We start from the raw sequence: 22,328 nt of genomic DNA on the forward strand, positions 1-22,328 counted from the left end.
GCCACACCTCAGCCAGTCACAAAGACACCAGATTCTGCGTTCACCAGCTCAGACCTCAGCCAAGAGTCCACCAAGCCACGCAGCAAGTGGGAGGACAAGGGGAACAGTGGACTCCGCGCGGGGGCTCCGGGCTCTTCCCTCCCACCGACAGCCTGCCTGGCCCCTCCCCTCCCCCACACACTCACATCTCGGGTCGGATAGGAGCCTGCACAAGTCTGGAACACCGAGACACCTGAAAGTCTGAGCACTTTTTCCTAGAGACAGAGCATTATCTGAAATCAATACGTCAGACTAAGACTTAAAGCAACTTCGACATTTAATTAATTTCCTCTCTAATCAGCAAGAGTTTGCTCAGGAGAAATATCACATTAGTTAAAATCAAAATTAAGGAGCTCCATGTTCTCTGCCAGTCCAGATGTGATGGGAATGAAATCTGTGGCTCACCGCAGGAGCTTTACAAATACCATGTCATTCCATCCGGAGAACAACCATAAGCAGCAGTCTGTAACACTCCTCCCCTTTCAACAACCTGCCAGAGCTCCCAGAGCCCCCGAGTGACAGAGCCACAAAGGTCTGAGTGCTTGACCACTGCAAAATTGCCTCACTGCCCTTGGTCCAGGCTTCTTGGGAACACAAAGGCAATGCGCAGAACCAGTTTATCTTTATTTATTTACAAACACAAGGCACTTACCAGGGGAAAGGCATTGTTCTTACCGCTCTGCAAATATGATCATGTTTAATCTTCTCACCAATCACATCAAGTAGGTTCTACTATCATTCCCATTTTACGCATGACAACACTGAACTCAGAGAGCAAAGTAATTTACCCTAAGTTGATTTTGCTGCTAATAAACGGAGGAACTGCTATTTGAATCCAGACCACGGGGAATGAGAAAGGAACTATTAACTATCACGGTGGACAAACAGAGAGTCAAACAAGTTCAGAAACTCGAACCTTTCAAATCACAATGGTTCTGGGTTGTAATAAAACCTCTCATGGTATAATCTTCAGGGTTAGTAAAAAGGAGTATCATTCATTTCCAGAAGTACTCATTTTCGGCTGGTATAAAAATCTATCTGAAATAGTTACAACTGGTAGCTAGGCCCAAAATAGGTTAAAATGTTTAAAAGGAAAATAGACTAAAAGACTAGTGTAAGTATAAAGCAAAGTTATTTAAAGACTAGAACTACCCTGGACTTTGATATATATTATTACCAGGGCTGTCTGAAATAACAGAACAAAGTCAGATCAGAAGTGTCACACATGTGTTAGCTAATTTCTCTATCCTTCTCATCATCATTATTGCAATTACTATATAAAACCAAGACATCACAATATAGGAAAGTGGTCCTTACATAAAAAAAGAATTTTTTTTCAAATGGAGACATTCATTCCCTACCAAAAGCAAGGCATTTCTATTTTTAACATTATTTTTGAATATTTAAGTTCGATCCAAACCATTTAGCTCTGAAAGAGCAAAATGATGACATTAAAAATCAGCTCTACATCAGGGAATTGAAAACCAGGTCTAAATGAAGGAAAATGACTTAGCTATAAGTAATGACCTGGACATTTGTCACCTTTCCTACATAAAAATGTCAACAAAGATACACAATTTATTCCACCACCATTCACCCAACCACGTAAACAACTTACTGGATATGACTGTGTTCATCGTTTGCCTAAAGATTCCCCAAGGAAAATCATGATGAAAGGGATTAATATTTGTAACCCTCTGACTTAATTGTTTTATTAAGTAAAGTAAAATTAAATAAAATTCTTAGAGGAACTCTTTCTTTTGAGCTGAGTGTTTTTATGCCAATGAAGGAGCTGTGATAAAACCTGGCTTTTCTTTCTTTCGTCTTCTGTGAGGTTTGCTCCATTCATGGCTAGATCCACCTGTACCATGAGTAAAATGCCAGCATGACTGCAATTAAGTATGTCTTCAGAATAACACTAGGATGGTGGCCTCTTCAATTTTCTGATCTTGAAAGTAGAGTAACTAACACACAAAGAAGCTGGAAGAACAAATAGCCATAGAAGACTGTAGGCCCCCTTTTTATGCTACCCTGACTAACCACTCTGTGTCTCTCCATCTACACCTGGCCAATATGGGTATTAATCAATCAAACATCTAATTTACCCGAAGTAAAAGATGTTCATTCAGACTCCTTTTTACTACCAGTATGTGAGGTGGCCATGGTAATACCAGAGTATGTTCAGCAGCTGGACTTTAAAAAATGTCAAAGGATTGACAACCATTGAAAAAAAAAACACAAAGAGCAAATGTGCCCAGAGAAACAACCTCTCTGAAGTTTGGAGAGAATTCTCCCCACAGACTTACCTTGTTTACTGTGTGAGGTAAGTATATTTCACACATGAGAGAACTGAGACTTAGTGTACCTCACCCAGCATCATCCAGCCTATGTCTGTCCGCTTAACTTTAAATCTTTGTTCTCAACCATTCCCCTCCTCACAGGCAAAAGCCAGACTTAATTTTTTTTGTTTAGTTCCCCTGACACAATTCTAAGCCATTGACATTTTCAAGTCATTGAGTTACAGTCTTGCATAATAACATGTACAATAGGTCAGTAAATGTGTTTGGCAAGAAGATACACAGTCAAGGGGCGTCTGTGGGGCTCAGTCGATTAAGCGTCTGCCTTCGGCTGAGGTCATGATCACAGGATCCTGGGATCGAGCTCCGCATTGGGCTCCCTGCTCAGCGGGAAGCCTGATTCTCCCTCTCCCTCTACTGCTCCCCCTGCTTGTGTGCTTGCTCTCTCTCTCTGTCAAATAAATAAATGAAATCTTTTTAAAAAAGAAGAAAAAGATACACAGTCAAAAGCAGTTGGCAACAAGAATGATGATGTTGAGGGAAGAGGTGCGGGGGGTGGGGCGGGGAACTTTGGAATATAAAGAAAAATAACTTTTTTTAGAAAAGAGTTACCAAGAAGAAAAATTCCATTTAATGGGTCCTTCTCAGGATTCATTCCTGGGGATATTACATTACAACTTGGTAATGAGACCACGCAGCAATGAAATAATAACAGATACAAGGAAAGAGAAAAAAATGAGAAATTTCTTTCTCTATGATATTTAAACAGATGGGGTTGAAAGCGAATGCTAGGAGGGCAAAAGCCTAATATTAGCATTTATTCATAGAAAACCTTTTAAATGCTAATATTAAAGACAGATACTTCCATATTTCACAGCAATGAATTAACAATTTCCTTTTCAGCACACTGCAAAGAGACAAGAACCTACAAAATTAGAGACTTCTGAATTATCTGGACAACTTTATGTCCCTGGAAGTAGAGAAACTAACATAGAGTCACAGTTTCCACAAACACAGACTGACTCAGAATGTTCAGTGAATAACTATACCTTGGTCCCAGACACCTGCAGTTTCTCAAATTCAGAAGAGCAAGTGAGGTTAAGGAAAAACAAGAAATAAAGAAAACAAGTTAGAAAGCTCAAAGGACATGATTCCATAAAGATTTAATAAAGTTAGACTGTGCATTTCAAAGACACAATCTAGTTCAGAATGAATAGCAGACTAGCATATGTTCTACCCATATTTTCAAAGCACCAAAAAAAAAAAGAATTCTTTGAAAATCATGAACCAAATTGAAAATAAAATTACTTTTATTTTTCTTATGTATTTTTTGAGAGAGAGAGCAAGTGAGCGAGTGTTAAGGGGGGCGAGGGGTGAAGGAGAGGGGGAGGGAGAATCCCAAACAGGCCCCACACCCAGCATGGAGCTTAACATGGGGCTCAATCTCACAACCCCAAGATCATGACCTGAGCCAAAATCAAGAGTTGGATGCTTAACGCACTGAACCACCCAGGCAGCCCTAAAATTGCATTTTTAAAATGGAAATTATTAGCTGGTATGTATCTGGAATATTAGGGAAATGAACCACAGGAGTAGTAGTAATAATAGCAGTATTAATAGTAATGCAATCACTAATTGATATAAATCACTGATGCTCACCCCATTATTTTAATAAGAAATTTATGAGTTAATCAGGGAAAGATTACTAACTGATTCAGAATAAAAATAATAAGAATAAAATGCAGAAGCATGGCACAAGAAGAGATTCATAGATCAAAAGAACAAAAGAGGAAAGAATACACAATGGGGACAAATAATGTTGGGAAAACTGGACAGCTACATGCAGAAAAATGAAACTGGACCACTTTCTTACATCATACAAAAAAAAAATGCAAAATGGATTAAAGACCTAAATGTGAGATGTGAAACCTCAAAACTCCTAAAAGAGTATAAAGCAGTAATTTCTTTGACATTAGCTGTAGCAACATTCTTCTACATATATCTCCTCAAGCAAGGGGAGAAAAGCAAAATGGATAATTGGGACTACATCAAAATAAAAACCTTTTGCATGATGAATGAAACCATCAACAAAACTAAAAGGCAACCTACTGAGTGGGAGAAAGTATATGTAAATGACTTAACTAATAAGGGCTTAATGTTCAAACTACACAAAGAACTTAAACAACTCAACACCAAAAAAAATCCAATTTAAAAAGAGGCGGAGGACCTGACTAGGCATTCTTCCAAAGGAGACATACAGATGACCAACAGACACATCAAAAATGCTCACTATCACTCATCATCAGGGAAATGTAAATCAAAACCACAATGAGAATTCACCTTAAACCTGTTAGAATGGCTAGAATCAAAAAGACAAGAAATAATCGCTTCTCGGCCTTTTGGCTAAGATCAAGTGTAGAAAGACAAGAAATAACAAGCATTGGCAAGGACGTGGACAAAAAGAAACCCTCATATACTGCTGGTGGGAATGTAAACTGGTAGAGCCACTGTGAAAAATGGTATGGAGCGTCCTCAAAAGACCAAAAATAGAAATATCATATGATCCAATAATTCCACCACTGCTGAGTATTTATCCAAAGAAAATAAAAACACTAACTTGAAAAGCCGTATGTCTATATTTACTTCAGCATTATTCACAATAGCCAAGATACGGAAATAGCCCAAGTGTCCACCAATAGATGAATGGATAAATAAGATGTGGTATACACACACACACACACACACACACACACACACACACACACACACACACCCTAGGGAATATTACTCAGCCATCAAAAAGGATGAGATCTTGCTATTTGTGACAAGATGGATGGACCTAGGGAGTATTACGCTAAGTAAAGTAAGTCAGATAGAGAAAGATAAACAGGGTATGACTTCACTTATATATGGAATTTAAGAACTAAAACAAATGAATAAACAAATAAAAAGCAGAAAAAGACCCATAAATACAGAGAATAAAGTGGTGGCTTCTAGAAGGGAAATGGGGGGGATGGGCAAAATGGGTAAAGGGGACTGGGAAATACAGGCCTCCTATTGTGGAAAAAGGCATGGGAATAAGAGCACAGCATAGGGATTATAGTCAATAATTTCATAGTGTCGTATGGTGACAGATGGTAGCTACACTTGTGAACACAGCATAATGTATAAAATTGTTGAATCACTATGTTGTACACCTGAAACTAATGTAATGTGTGTCAACTATACTGAAATTAAAAGAAAAAAAAGCTGAAGCCAATTTTCTAGATGTACCATAGAGAAAATGAACACTGGAGGCACAACAAAAATGTCAGCATCTCTCCAATAAAGTACTGGTAAGACTATAGCCACCAGAGAGGGAAATTTGATATTATTGAGCTAAATGACAAAGGTACATATCTTTTGAGGTAGAAATTGCATTTTTATGAATTTATCCTGCAGAAATACTGGCTTGTACTGAAAAGTATGTTCAAGGAAGTTCATGGAACATTGTTTATAATAACCAAAAAGCAAAATCGTATATAGGGATCTGGTGAGATGATCTGTGGCACATTTATACAAATGAAAAACATGGAGGTCTTAAAGAAAATGGAGAAATTTTATGTGTAACCTCCAAGATATTTAATTAAGTAGAAGAAGGGTAAGATACAGAAAAGCATATATAGAGAGAGATACATATATATATATCACAATACCATTTATGAAACAAATAGGATGTATATAATCTTATGTATATAAAATCTTCTCCCTCTTAGTTTTTCTCAGGGACATATAAAGTCTCTGAAAGAGTACACGAAGAAACCAGTAACACTTTTGAACTCTTATGACTATTTATTTTTCTGTAGTTTTGGAATTTTACCTATGTGACCTTATTATTCTCTGATCACAAATAAAATTAAAATCACACAAAAAATTTTTAAGATAGGCAGCATGCATTTTAAGTCACAAACAATTATAAAACAAAGTGTCACCCTGTGTATTTCTGCTTCCAGCTATGATGGAACAACTATAAGAGATGAGTCTTCCAACAGAAAACACTTCTAAAACTGGATAAAATGCATAAGGAAACTGTTTTCAGGCAGCATACAACAGGCCAGTCTGGTTCTGCAGTCCCTGAGAAAAGGCAAACTCACAAGGTAAACCCCATGATTGTCCACCTCTCTAATTAAGGATATTTTCCTTAACATGACACACAGAGATGAAGCCAAGCAGAGCACAACAGTCATGTCAAGCTGAGCAGATAGAGAGCAGGTTTCAGGGCAGCTGACTTGACTGGGACTCTACACGGCAGAATCCTAGAGAGCAAAGATTTATGCAGAGAAATTCCCAGAAGTCTAAGGAGGGAGTCTCCACAAGTCTGTGGCTGAGATCTGGGCCATACCTTTGCAGGATGAAAACACCTGAGGCTTACCAGATAGTAAACATTATGGGGTTGAAAGAACAGAGATACCAGAGGTCAAGTACTGCTAGAGGAAAGACGGTGCTGGACATGATTAGAGTTTGAGCCCTGTACGAGCAAGAGATCTCATGAATAAATACATTATTAACACTTGTGCCAGCCACTTGGGGCAGGAAGTCACTGCATTATACAAGTAAAGCCCTATCCTAAACTGAGTCCTAGGACCCCCAACAAAGCTTAAAACAAAGGCTCAAGAAAAACATCTTCTCTTGCACATGGAATACTAACAAACTGAAGGGGCTTGGGAAGCACCCTGGCTTCCTAGAGATTGGCACTAATGAAGCATTAAACCATGTTCAAGATAACTGGCCAATAATTCAACAGATTCTAAAATAAGAATCAACATTCTTCAGAAGAAGAAAACAGAATCCAGATACTTTATAACATTATCCAAAATTTCCAAAAGTCAATCAAAAACTCACCAAACAAACAGAAAAATGTGATCTGCCGACAAGCAAAAAATAAACCCCAAAATGGTTTAAGGTTTAATTAGGCATAGGTATTGGCCTAACAAAAACTTTAAACAGCTATTATAAATACATTCAAAGAATTAAGGAAAAATATGCTCAAAGAATGAAAGGAAATCTGATCTTAGTGAACAGAGAGGGAATGTAAGCAGAAAAAAGGACCAAATGATGTTCAAGAACTGAAAACTACAATTGAAATGAAATGAAAAAAGTTAGTGGATGGGCATAATAGCTAACTGGAGATAGCAGAAAAGAAAGTCAGAACCTAAAACAGATCAAAACAAATTATTCAATCTAGGAAATGAACAGGAAAAAAAAATCAAGAAAATGAACTGAGCTTCAAGGATAGGCAAGACAATACCAAATAATTTTTCATAAATATAATTGCAATCCTAGAAGGAAAAGAGAATGAGATTAGCCAGACAAAATATTTGAAGGAATAATGCCTGAAAACTTCTCAAATTTGATGAAAAATGCTAGCTTACCAATCCAAGAAGTTTAGCAAACTCCAAGAAGTATAAATATAAAGATAACCATATCCCAGCAGTTTGCAGTCAAACTGCAGAAAATCAAAGTTAAAAACAGAATATTAAGAGGGGTGCCTGGGTGGCTTAGTTGGTTGAACAACTGACTCTTGGTTCTGGATCAGGTCATGATCTCAGGGTCATGAGATCAAGCCCCCTGTCGGGCTCTACATTGGGTATGGAGCCGGCTTAAGATTCTCTCCCTCTCTCACCTCCCCACCCTTCACTCATTCTCTCTCTCTCAAATAAATAAATAAGATCTTTGAAAAAAATTCCAATAACCCAAATAGAGCAGGGAAGAATCAACAGAGAAACAAAAAAGCAAAAGGGACAAATAGAAAAATTTTCATACCTGATCTTTAGTGAGATTTACTTAAATTCAAACAATGGGAGGCTACAATGCTGAAGTCTTAAGAAATGCAAACATTAATAAGAACTGCTTTCTAGGGGCAGCTGGGTGGCTCAGTCATTAAGCGTCTGCCTTCGGATCGGGTCATGATCCCAGGTCCTGGGATCGAGCCCCACGTCAGGCTCCCTGCTCAGCAAGAAGCCTGCTTCTCCCTCTCCTGCTCCCCCTGCTTATATTCCCTCTCTTGCTGTGTCTCTGTCAAATAAATAAATAAAAGCTTAAAAAAAAAAAAAAAGAACTGCTTTTTAACCTCAAAAATCTTATACTTGTGTATAGAGTATCTGATAATTAACATGTGAGAAATACAAAGAAATTTATAGTTACCATTGAGCACTTCCGATATACTAGTGATTCTACTAAATGCTCCCTAAGTACTATCTCATTTATTCCTCACAATCCAGAATGTTTTGCTTGCTCTTAGCCCCATTCTGTAGATGAAAGTTGGACGTAAGCTACATCAGAGCAATGACCGTATATATTTATCTTTGTGCTACCAATTCCTCACCCTTTGCACAGCATCAAATAGGTCAATAAATGGCCATCAAAAAATGAATGAATTTTGAAGGATAAGATAATTTTCCCAAAGTCATGCAGAGAACCAGATTTGGAAGAGAGACCAACTTGAGCTCAAAGCCCATCGTATTAACACGTCCCAAAATACAACAACCTGGGTCACAATCCATCCTTTTCACCCATGACAGTTCCAGTTTATGACTACTGTCCCAATGAGACTACAAATAAGGCCCCCATTCACTCTTGAAAAAAATGGATAAATTTTATGGTTACTCTGTAAGATTTCAAAGAAGGATCAGGGCTCTCCTTTGATTGGAACAATCAGGAACTCTTCATTCAAGAGGTGACAATTCAAATTAACTTTTTGAAAGATGAATGGGATTTGCTAAACAGAAAGAAGATAAGGCTTAAAACGCAAAAAGACCTTAAAACATGACGTACGAAGGTGTAAACAGTTGTGAGATCTGACACTACAAAAAATCTTGAAATAAAAATTATTTTTCACACATATTCACAAGTGATGGGGATTATCACCTTTCTAAATGACTTGAAACCAAAAAACAATGGCAAATAAGATTACATGTCACTGGGCTGAAGTAGAAGAACCAAAACATTCCTATTCTGTCTCAATTTTTGTATGAGTCTTAAAAGGCAGAGTTAATAGCATACATTTTATAAATCACCTTAATTTTGAAGGTCAGGATAAAAAAAGACTTCCTGGATTTAAGTGGGTACAAGAAATAAACTAAACCAAAGTGATTTTCTTTCTTTTTTTTTTTTAAAGATTTTATTTATTTATTTGAGACAGAGAGAATGAGATACAGAGAGCATGAGAGGGAGGAGGGTCAGAGGGAGAAGCAGACTCCCTGCCGAGCAGGGAGCCCGATGCGGGACTCGATCCAGGGACTCCAGGATCATGACCTGAGCCGAAGGCAGACGCTTAACCAACTGAGCCACCCAGGCGCCCACCAAAGTGATTTTCAATGAGGTGAAATACAACTTAGTTTTACTTAAAAAAAAAGAAGGAGGGGGAAGGGGGAAGAGGGGGAAAAGGAAAAGAAGTCCTGTAATTCAGATAAACTGCAAAGAGAAAAGTTCCAGAAAAAAAAAGAAAGAGATGTCAAGGTATTCATTTCAAAACAATGTCCAACAAGGAGATCAAATGATTACTATCAGTATGATTACTATGTACCAGGCACCTTGTTAGACAATTTACCTAACTCATTTAATCCTCATAATAATCTCTTAACATCAGTATTCTCATCTCTGTATTACATAGACGCAAAAGACAAAGCTCATTGGAATCCTAACAGTCTTTAATGGTAGAAAGGGAATCTATTTTGCATGTCCCTAATTCCAAGCAACTCTCACTCCTGCTTCCAGGTCTCACTGCACCAGTAACAATCCTTAATTTACTGTGAATGGGAAAAATCAAAGTAAAGAAGAAAGGACTTCCTTCTATCTCCCTAGCTCTGGGAGACAGGTCTGTAAGTCAAATAAATGGTCTTGGCACACTGCAAAAAAATGCTGAAGGAGATGTAGAAATGCAAAAAGCAGTTAATCTCACTGAGCAGGAAATGATTAATGATTACAAATACGAACCGAATATACTTTGCCCAGAACACAGGTTGATGGTACAGTATTAAAAGCAAGTATACAAGAGCAGAGAACACTGGACGGAGAACTGTGAGATTTGTTTTCTGTTAGATTATAACCTTCTATACCAGAATTGTTTTTGCAGAAATACAGAAGTACCTCTTTCCCCTATGAGATGTAAAACTAAACTTGAAAAACCATCTAAGAATATCCAGTGTAGATGCTTCCTTTCAAGTGGTTTATGGGAATATGTTATGTGATTTTCAACTCTTATTACTGTATCTATGTCGAATTTTTTTGATGTAAGAAATATTTTAAGTCAAACAACTATTAGAGCATAAATTTAAATTTCTTAATCTTCCCCTTTTCTAAAATACCTGCTTGGTAGATATAAATAAAATGTTTAAATTTCAAGAGAATCTTTGATCAGACATTATAAGAAGTTTATAGCTTTCGGGCGCCTGGGTGGCTCAGTTGGTTAAGCGACTGCCTTCGGCTCGGGTCATGATCCTGGAGTCCCGGGATCGAGTCCCACGTCGGGCTCCCTGCTCAGCAGGGAGTCTGCTTCTCTCTCTGACCCTCCCCCCCTCATGCTCTCTCTCTATCTCATTCTCTCTCTCAAATAAATAAATAAAATCTTTAAAAAAAAAAAAAAAAAAAGAAGTTTATAGCTTTCACATTGTTTTTCTTATGCCTAAGTGAAAGCTTAGGTTTACATTTGGATGTTTTATGACAATTTATATTAGTTAAACCTTCAGCCAAGAATATAAATGTTTCCTGACTCTGCTTAGAAGTCTATGAGGGCATATTACTTTCAAGATTTTTTTTTAGAATACTGATATTATTTCAAATTTGGGAATACCTCCTTCCAGTCCATTTTATTTCAACTTGAGTAAATTTGATATTTAGTGCTTTTTTATTTAGTACAAGCTGAGTGCTTTTCCATAGCACTCTTTGCTAAGCTTACATTTATATAAGAGAACAAAAAGACTGATCTTTATTTTTTCAGGGCCTCCAGTTTCATTTGTAGGTTCCAGGATATGTAGCTAAGAAACAAACCTGCCAGGGTTGGTAGGGAAATGGAACACAGCACAAGTAATTGTTCCATTAAAAAAAATAGTTCAGATAGATAAATAGATAATGAAAGTCTAAAAAGGCCTGCCAGGGTAGCTTTTCTTTTCTTTTTTCCCTCAGGACAATTCACCTGAATCTATCAGTATTTTGAATACTTATAATTTGTGAATTAAAGTTTTCTGGCTTTTCTAAATCTCTTCCAGAAGAAGAGTGCTGATATGAAAAAGTTTCTTGAGAATGACGACAATCCACTGATCCTAAGTAGTACCACTATGACTGTATTATTTGTTCTGAAATTACTAAAACTGTTTTATCACATAGAATATTTAATATCCCAGAAGCAAAGTAAAACATCAGTTAAATTGTATTGTTAATTTCCACCACTATCCTCAATAAAGATCTTAGAAATTTACCTGTTTTCATTATTTCCCTGATCTATTGAATATCTTTAAGAAATTAACAAACTTTCTCCTACACAAAGTCCTACACTTTGAATACTAGAGCACCATACTTATATTTAAAAATTAATGATAAAAAGCCAAAACAACTCATGATGTGTTACAAGTAGACTTCAAAATAGGTTAAGATCAAGAATTGATTTAATCCAGCTCTGGTTTTAAAAAGAAATCAAGAGACGGTCAACAAAGACGATGACATAAGAGACTCCTGAGCTCCCCTCCTCCCATATACACACTGAATGTAAAGCTACGCCTGAACAAAGTCTCTGAGGACTCAAATAAAATAATAAATAAAAGATTAGCTATAATAACTGATACAAATACAAAGGAAGAGACTATTTTGAACAATTACATGCCAAAATATTGGACACCCTAAAAGAAATCAATAAATCCCTAGAAACATACAACCTACCAAGACTGAATCATCAAGAAATAGAATATATGAACAGACCAATTACTAGTAAAGAGATTCAATCAGTAATCAAAAACTTCCCAACAAAAAAGTCTAAGACCAGACATTTAAAGAACATTTAAAGACTGTTTGATAGAATCAAACTAGTATCAATTAATCCCAAACTCTTCCAATAAATAGAAGAAAAGGGAACAACTCCTTTTATAAGGCCAGCATTACTCTGAAATCAGACTCAGACAAAGACACTATAATGAAAGAAAATTACAGGGATGCCTGGCTGGTTGAGTCTGAAGAGCATGGGGACTCTTGATCTTGGGCTCATGAGTTCAAGCCTCGCATTAGGTGTAGAGATTAAATAAACTCTAAAATAAATAAATAAAAGTTCCAGGCCATATTCCCAATGAATGCAAAAATTCTCGAGAAAACACTAACAACAGAATTCAGTAATACATTAAAAGGATCACATAACATGATTAAGTGGGATTCATTCAAGGGATGCGAGGATGATTCAACACCTGCAAATCAATGTGATATACCACATTAACAAAATGAAATATAAAAATATGATCAAAAAAATATGATCATCTGAATAAATGCAGAAAAATCAATAAATGCAGACAAAATTTAACAACCTTACATGATAAAAACTCTCAAAAAATTGCATACACATTGTACTGTGCATCAACATAATGAATGCCATATATGACAAGCCCACAACTAACATCATATTCAATGGTGGAAGATTGAAACTTTTCTCTAAGATCCAGGAACAAGACAAGGATCTTACTGCTTTTATTCAACATAGTACTGGAAGTCCTAGCCAGAGCAATTAGGCAAGAAAAAAAATAAAAGTCATCCAAATCAGAAAGAAAGAAAATAAAACTGACTATTTTCAGAGACATATTATATATAGAAAACCTAAAAATTTTACTACAAAACTGTTAGGCCTAATAAACAATTTCAGTAAAGTTTCAGATACAAAATCAATATACAAAAATCAGTTTTATTTCTGTACACCAACAATTAACTATTGGAAAGAGAAATTAAGAAAACAATTCCATTTAAAATAGCACTGAGGGGTGCTTGGGTGGTTCAGTCAGTTAAGCATCTACCTTTGACTCAGGTCATGATCCCAGAGTCTCAGGATCGAGCCCCATGTCTGGCTTCCTGCTCAGCAGGGAGTCTGCTTCTCCTTCTCCCTCTGCCCCTCGCCCCACTCATCCTCTCTCTTGCTCCCAAATAAATAAAATCTTAAAAAAAAAATAGCTTTGAAAAGAACAACATTCTTATGAATAAATTTTACCAAGATAGTAAAAGATCTGTACACTGAAAACTCTAAGACTGATGAAAGAAAGTGAAGGTGACACAAATAAGTAGTCCATCTTCATGGATTGGAAGAATTAATATTGTTAAAATATCCATACTAGCCAAAGTGATCTACAGATTAAATGCAATCCCTATCAAATTTCCAATGACATTTTTCACAGACATAGAAAAAACAATGTTAATATGGGTATGGAACGAAAATAATTTGAATAGCCACAGCAATCCTGAGACAGAACATAACTAGAGGTATCTTACATCCTGATTTCAAACTATATTACAAAGCTATAGTAATCAAAACAGTCTAGTACTGGCATAAAAACAGACACAGAGACCAATGGAACAAAATGAAGACTCCAGAAATAAACCCATGCATATACAGTCAATTAATTTTTGATAAAGGAGCCAAAAACATAAAATTGGGAAAGCATAGTATTTTCAATAAATGGTTTTGAGAAAACTGCCCAGTCACATGTAGAAGAATGAAACCGGGGCCCTTCTTTTACACCATACATAAAAATCAACTCAAAATGGATCAAAAACTTGAACTTAAGACCTGAAACCATAAAACACATGGAAGAAAATGTAGTAAGCCCTTGACATTGGTCTTGGCAGTGATTTTTAGGTTTGATGCCAAGAGTAAAAGCAACAAAGCAAAAGTAAGTGGGACTACATCAAACTCAGAAAGTTCTGCAAAGCAAGGAAAACCATCAAGAAAATAAGAAAACAGGGCGCCTGGGTGGCTCAGTTGGTTAAGCGACTGCCTTCGGCTCAGGTCATGATCCTGGAGTCCCAGGATCGAGTCCCGCATCAGGCTCCCTGCTCAGCAGGGAGTCTGCTTCTCCCTCTGCCCCTCCCCCCTCTCATGTGTTCTCTCTCATTCTCTCTCTCTCTCAAATAAATAAAAAAAATCTTTAAAAAAAAAAAAAAAGAAAATGAGAAAACAACATATAAAATGGGAGAAAATCTTCACAAACCATATATCTGGTAAGGGATTAATATCCAAAATATATAAGGAATATATACACATACAACTCAATAGCAAAAAAACAAAAACAAAACAGTTTGAAAATGGGCAAAGGACCTAAAGAGACATTTTTCCAAAGACAACATACTAATGGCCAACAGGAACATAAAAGGGTTTCAATATCACTAATGATCAGGGAAATGCAAATCAAATCAAAATGAGCTATCACCTCACAACTGTAAGGATGTCTATTATCAAAAAGGAACAACAAATGTTGGCAAGGATGTCAAGAAGAGGGAACCCTTATATAATGTTGGTGGGAATGTAAATTGGTATGGCTACTCTGGAAAACAGTACGGAAATTCCTGAAAAAATTAAAAAGAGAACTACCATTATAGTCCAGCAATCCCACTTTTGGTATACATTGAAAGGAAACAAAATCATCTCAAACAGAGATCTGTATTCCCATGTTCATAGCAGCGTTATTCACAATAGCCAAGGTATGGAAACACATTAAGCATCTGTCTACAGATGAATAAAGAAAATATGATACATACACACACAATGGATTATTCAGCCTTTAAAAAAGAAAGAAATCTTCTTATTTGGGAAAAACGTAAATGAACCTAGAGGATATTATGCCAAGTGAAAAAAGCCAGACAGGAAAAAAAAAAAAAAAAAACCCACATTGTAATACTTATACATGGAATCTTTAAAAAAAATTGAACTCACAGAAACAATATAAAAATGGTTGCCAGGAGCTGGGCGGGATAATAGGAAAAGGTTGCAAAAGGGTACCAACTTTCAGCTGTAAGATAAACAGGGTGGGAGGATTCAATGTAGAATATGTTGACTCTATTTGACAACACCGCCATGTATAATTGAAGGTTGCTAAAATAGCAGAACTTAAACATTCCATCAAAAAAAAAAAAGGTACAAATACGAGGTATGGATGTATTCATTAACTGAAAGGGGGGATCTTTTCACAGTGTATATATACATCAAATCATCAACTGTACACTTTAAATATCTTCTACTTTTGTGAGTTATACCTCAATAAAGCTGGGGGTGGGAGATCAAAAAATACCCATCCATTGCAAACCCTTCAGAATTGGAGTCTGACTGCCCACTGCCTAGGTTATCTGCAGGTGGCAATCAGCATTCCCACATGTTTAGAAGCGGTGTGAGTGTTCTTGCACCACCAGGATACCATTCAGTTCACTGAAGCATAATGAACACTACCCACAGAACTCATGTGGTTTCTAGAAGCTCCAAATTAGATTCAACACAGTAATGGCCTAAATGATGGGAAAATCCAGGGTGGTTTCTAAAAGTGCAGATATTTAACACCTTTCTTCTAGGAATCTCTGCTAATTAGCACTTTACCTCAAAGAAGCAGGCAACTGGAAGAATATCACGATCGCTGTGATAAAGTAAAATCAAAAACAAAATATCACTGGGTTTGGAGACAGAGGTCTTGAGTTCATAGTTTGACTCTAAAACATGTGACTTTGACACACTTCACCTCTCTACTCCTCGTGTCCTTCTCTTCAGCAGAACATCTACTTTACCTGGTTGTTCTAATGCCTAAATGTATGTGAACCTATCTTAAACTATCGCTGGGCCCTATGGAGGTACTTAGTAAAAACTGGTTGGGCACAAGCACTGAAATCAGACACATGTGGCTCAAATCCCAATTCCAGTACTTATGAACTATTTAATCTTCTCAGGTCACTTGTCTCAGTTTCTTCAACTACACAGTGTAAGGAAATTACCTACCTCTCAGGCTTGCTGTGAGAATGTACTGGATAATATAAAAAGTGCCTAGCACAGGGGCTTGCATAAGACATTTAAGAAATAAAGGCTGTTATTATTATTTTATGTTGACTCTAGATCACAAGAAGAGCTAAGTGGCTAGTGTGTGGCTTCACTAAAAATTGGTGGTGGGTAGATGCTCTTAACTTTGGACCCCAAATTCCTCTATGACTTTTGCCTAAGAATGTACTGGTAGCCTTTTCCAGTATTATTGGTCTGCTGATATTGAATATTCCTAATACACTGGGGTTTTTCCTTATGTTAATTTTTATTAATACCTTTTCTTTGAGCATAAATTGAGAGAGAATATGTAAATTGAGAATACTCTTCAGATCTTTTGATATCCATTATGGAAATTCAGTTACCATGGCTTCCATGGTGAAAAGCCTACAGCTTTTCTATCCAGCTCATGAGCATCCTGATAAATTAATAAAAACTTTTGTTCCTTGACCAACCCTGTTGTAGACCTCCTATGCTCAGAAGCCATGGAGGCCATGATGCATTTTCAGTTCCACTTTCCCTCAAAGAGAAAAATTTTTGCAAATGAAGGCTGCCTTTGTCCTGAAGGCAAAATCCATAAACCAGTCCCATTGAGAAACTCTCTTTTGTGATTGACATCAGGCTTCTGTGAAGCAGCTGACACTGTGAGCATGGAGGGCTAGAGTATTAGCAGTAAATGCTGGAATATTTCACACCTTTTCTACATTAGATATTGGTGCTCCTTGTCACCATATAAATGTAACAGAACTTAAAGGTCTTTAGATAGCGTTCATTTGTTCCAACCCACCAGAGAATTCATACTGAAGAGGTGTCATTTTAATGCAATCATTGTGGGAAGGTCAATAAGCAAAGCTCTAGCCCTATTCTTTATCGGAGAATTCACACTTGAACAAGTATTAAGAATGAAAAAGGGAGGAGTACATGAGAGCACAAAGAGGAGAAAAAATGAGGAAGAAGTGCTTGGAAATGCCTTTCTTGACAACCTTAGGTAAAGTAGCACCTCTCCTCACCCCCACCACTGAAACCCTGAATCTGCTTTATTCTTCTTCACGTTATTATCACCACCTGACAATTCTTTTTTTTTTCTTAGTTAATTTACTCATAGTATGCTTTCTCCTTTAGAAGGTAAGCTGCTTAAGGGCAGGATTTTACGCCTGTTTTGGTCATTGGCTGTTCTCCCCACCTCTACCCCAGTGCCTAGGTCAGAATCTGGCATATGGTGTGCATTCAATAAATATGTTTATGGAAAGAATAGGGACTGTTATCTGAGTAATGTGAGTCAGTCTCCAGAGAATGGGAAATTGGGGCCGCTATTCAGTGCCCAGAGATACCAGGGAAAAGTGAGCCAATTTTTTTTTCTGACAGTCACCACTTTCTCTCCATTGGTTCAAGAGTAGCTAACAGTGGGAAAAGGAAATTGAAATATTAACAGGGAAAAGGTGCTGCCAGGTACTCCTGACAAAAAGAAACATTAATCAAAATAGCAATGAGGTAGCATCCGCCCCCCCCCACCCCCGCCAGCGCCATCAGATTAGCACTCGCTTGGTGTTGGTGGGCTATGAAGAAGCAGGAAGTTGCAGACCCTGCCAGGAGGGTAGACTGGCTCAACTTTCACAGTGAAAAATTGGTTAACTGCTTTCATCTAATAATTCTATGCTTCGGGCTCTGGCTTATAGATGCACTTGCACACGTGTGCACTGTTGGAAATAGGAAAACACTAAAACAACCCAAATGTCCACTAGGAAGGTTTGGGGTACAGAAATGATATGACATATAAGCAACAGAACACCAAGCAGTCATTTTTTTTTGCCATGCAGCCTTTAAAAAGGAATAAGGCAGCTCAACATATTTCACGTCTCCAGAAGGTTGTAGTTGATAACCACCAAACGTAGTTGTAAATTCGCAGACTCCACTTAGCTCAATTAATAAACATTGTTTTTACTCCAATATCAAAGCTTCTACAACCGGAAAAATACCTGTTTTGTGTAGGATCACAGACATCCCAGAAAATTAACACAATGGATTATGGGTGGTGGATATGAACTTTACTCCACCTCTGATAATTCTAAATTTACCTTGTTATTCCAGATCCATTTCAAGATACATCTTCTCCATGAAGGCTTTCCCCTGCACCTCTGTGCCTACCACATGACAAGCCACCAGTGTCACCATCTCAAGGAGCAATAGAGGAATTATCCACACTATTCCACATGTCGTCATGCCTACCTTTGCATCAAGTCAGGAAAAGGGGTGTCTAAGGACTGTTGGCAATTATCATTGGATGAAACCTTACTGAGTCCATAAGCTCAACAAGAAAAATGATGGCCACACCATCCAGCCAGGTGTTTTGAGTCAGAAACCTGAAGATCACACCAGATTTTCCCTTTCTTTCCCCAACCCCCCACCCCCGCAACAATTAATCAGTAAATCCTGTCCACCAGACTTTCAAACTAAATATCAATTCCACGTTCTTCCTCCATCCACACTGCTGTCTCCTGAACTCCAGCCATAAAAGTCACATGGGACTGCAAGAGCCCCATAACTTGCTTTCACTCACCCTGCCACTCTCCTTTGTACTCAAAATTTCCCTGGTTTCTGCCAAAAAAAAAAAAAAAAACCCACTGGTAGTATAAGAGGAATGATTAAATAAAGACTAAATGCACTGATTTAAAGAAAAAAAAAAAAAAAACAAGGAGAAGGTGATGAGGTCTGCCTAAGGAGATTAGGCAAGGTTTCAGAGGACAAGATCCTTTGATCATTTCTTGAAGGACAAGCAGCCATTTTCCAGATGGGTGACGTGTGTGGGGGAGATCACTTTGGGAAAAGGAATAACATGTACAAAGGCACTGAGGCATGAATCAGCAGACTGTTTAGTACATGGTAAGCAGTTCAGGAGGGGGAGGAAGCAGGAAGTACGGTGTAGGAGGGGTGAGGGAGGTAAGCAGAGTCTACCCACGGAGAGCCTGCTCCTATGAACCGAGGAGTCTCTCTACCTTACTACTGCTTTGGGGTCATGGCTATTTCAAGATCTAGTAAAACTATTAGCTGGCTTCTCAGGAATTAAAAAAAAAAGAAAAAAACACATTCACCAAAATAGTGTGTACAGTGTCCATGAACACTCTGAAGCACAGAAATTGCTGGGACTTCATGTCTAAAATTCTCTGATAGGCAACATGCCCATTTTTAGTTTGTAAAAATGGCTGGAAGTATATACGACAAGCAGGAGAGTAATATGATCCAATTTGTGTTTGAGAACAATAGCCAACTCTGTTGAGAAGAGATTAGAAGTGAGACCAATGGTAAAATGAACAATTAAGACATCATGACAACCATCTGGTCAGGAGACAGTGCAAGGAATTGCCAAGAAATTTCTGAAAAAGATAAGCGTGATTCAGGCTGTCAGATATTTAAATGCAATATAACAGTTAAAATAATGTGATATTGATTCAAAAATTAAAAATGAAGTGGAGAAATCAATGAAAAAGATAGAAAATCCACATCCAGGATTTTGTATTATGTTTGTTCAGGTAAAGCTTAAAAGGGAAACGGAAGAACATTCAATTAATCTTTGTTTCTTTCTTCAGTCTTTCTAATTGAAACCTATTTGCAAAAATACAGTTTAAAAAGTCCTATTCTCATACTCCTACACAAAAAAAATTCCAGACAGATTAAGATTTAAATGTAAATTCAAGAAACCAAAAACATACTGGAAGAAAAGCTAGGAGAACTGTGTGCAATCTTCGGATGGAGGAATCCTTTCTAAACACAACACCAAAGGCAGCAACTTCAAAAGGAAAACATATTAAGATTCAACCACATGCACAGATATTTCTCATGTAAAAATATACCAAAGGGAGCAAGAGAGAAGATGGCGGAGGAGTAGGAGACCTGGATTTCGTCTCCTCTCAGGAATTCAGCTGGATAGGGATCAAACCATTCTGAACACCTACAAACTCAACAGGAGGTCGAAGAAAAGAAGAGCAACAACTCTCTCATCAGAAAAGCGACCACTTTCTGGAAGGTAGGACGTGCGGAGAAGTGAATCCGAGGCGATATTCGGGAGGAGAGACGGCGGGGGAGGGGCCTCCGGCGGCCGCTTCTGGCAAGTGATAGAGCCGCGGAGCACAAAATCGGAACTTTTAAAAGTCTACTCCGCTGAGGGACGTCACTCTGGTGGCTAAGCAGGGGGTGGAACCCTCCGGGACAGTGTGGTCTCAGGACCCTCGGGGTCACAGAAAGACCGGGGGTGCCTGAGTGTGGCAGAGCTCCCAGGTAACGGAGCAGGGAAGCCGGCTGCAGAGGCGGAGCCCAGGCGCGGGCTCTCAGCTCGGGGTTGCCATAAACCGTGATCCGCGGCACAGTCGGGCCCCTGCTCCTCCAGCAGGGACCCAACAAGCGGCAGATCCGGGGAGACTCACCTTCCTCCCCCGGGAGGAGCCGCGCGGGAGTGCGCCGCAGGGATCTGCTGGGTTTGGAGACTCCACCCGGGGTCGGGTGCCAGAGATAGAAACGCGCGGTCACAGGCCGGGTGAGCGCGGAGTGCGGCTGGAGACCGGGGAGACGGGAGTGACTGACGGCTTTTCTCTGGGGGCTCACTGAGAAGCGGGACCCCGAGTTCTCGGCTCCTCCGGGGCGGAGATTGGGAGGCCGCCATTTTCACTCTCCGCCTCCAAAGCGGTACGGAAGGCTCGCAGGGAACAAAGGCCCCGGAGAGCAAACCCCAGCAGATTACTTAGCCGGGAGGGGGCAAGGGCGGGGCAATTCTGCCTCCGGCAAAGACATTTGGAAACCACGGCAACAGGCCCCTCCCCAGAAGATCAGCGAGAACAGCCAGCCAAGACCAAGTTTACCCATCAATGAGAACGGCAGAACTCCAGCGCTAGGGGAATACTGCACATAGAATTCATGGCTTTTTTACCATGATTCTGTAGTCTTTCAAAGTTAATTTTTTTTAACTGTCTTTTTTTCTTTTTTTATTCTTTTTGAATTTTTCTTTTTCCCTTTTTCAACCAACATCTTATCAATCCCTTTTTTTTTTAAAAAAAAACATTTTTATTTTTCATTTTTAGAGTCATATTCTATCCCTTCATAGTAGTTACCCATATTTTTGGCTTATATATATAAGTTGTTCTCTCTTTAAAATTTTGAGATAGTTTCTTCTAACAGATCAAAATATACCCTAAATCTCTAGTATATGGTGTTTTCTGTTCCCCTGCCTGATCACATCCTCTCCCTTTTTTTTTTCTCTTTTTTTAAATCCTCTTCTTTCTTTTTTCAAACAACTTCTTATCAATTCCTTTTATAAAATTTTTTATAATTTCCATCTTTACAGTCATATTCCATCCCTTCATCATATCAACCCTTATTTTTGTACATATATAAGTTTTTCTTTCTTTAAAATTTTGGGAGGCACTTTCTTCTAAAAGACCAAAATACACCCCAAATCTAGTGTGTGGCACTGATCATATTTGATCACATTCTGGTTTTTTTTGTTGTTGTTTTGTTTTGTTTGTTTTTGTTTTTATCTTTATCTTTTTCTTTTTTTTCTTTTTCTTTTTTCTCTCTTTCCCTTTCTTTTCCCACTGCTTCAGGTTTTTTCTGATTTGTTTAGAGTATATTTTCTGGGGACGTTGTTACTCTGCTAGCATTTTGTTCTCTCATTAATCTATTCTCCTCTGCACAAAATGACAAGACGGAAAAAATCACCTCAACAAAAAGAACAAGAGGTAGTACCGACTGCCAGGGACCTACTCAATACGGACATTAGTACAATGTCAGATCTAGAGTTCAGAATCATCACTTTAAAGATACTAGCTGGGCTTGAAAAAAATATGGAAGTTATTAGAGAAACCCTTTCTGGAGAAGTAAAAGAACTAAAATCCAACCAAGTAGAAATCAAAAAGGCTATTAATGAGGTGCAATCAAAAATGGGGGCGCTAACTGCTAGAATAAATGAGGCAGAAGAGAGAATCAGT

This window comes from Neomonachus schauinslandi, chromosome 7 (genome assembly GCF_002201575.2).
Source record: "Neomonachus schauinslandi chromosome 7, ASM220157v2, whole genome shotgun sequence".
Taxonomy (NCBI): domain Eukaryota; kingdom Metazoa; phylum Chordata; class Mammalia; order Carnivora; family Phocidae; genus Neomonachus; species Neomonachus schauinslandi.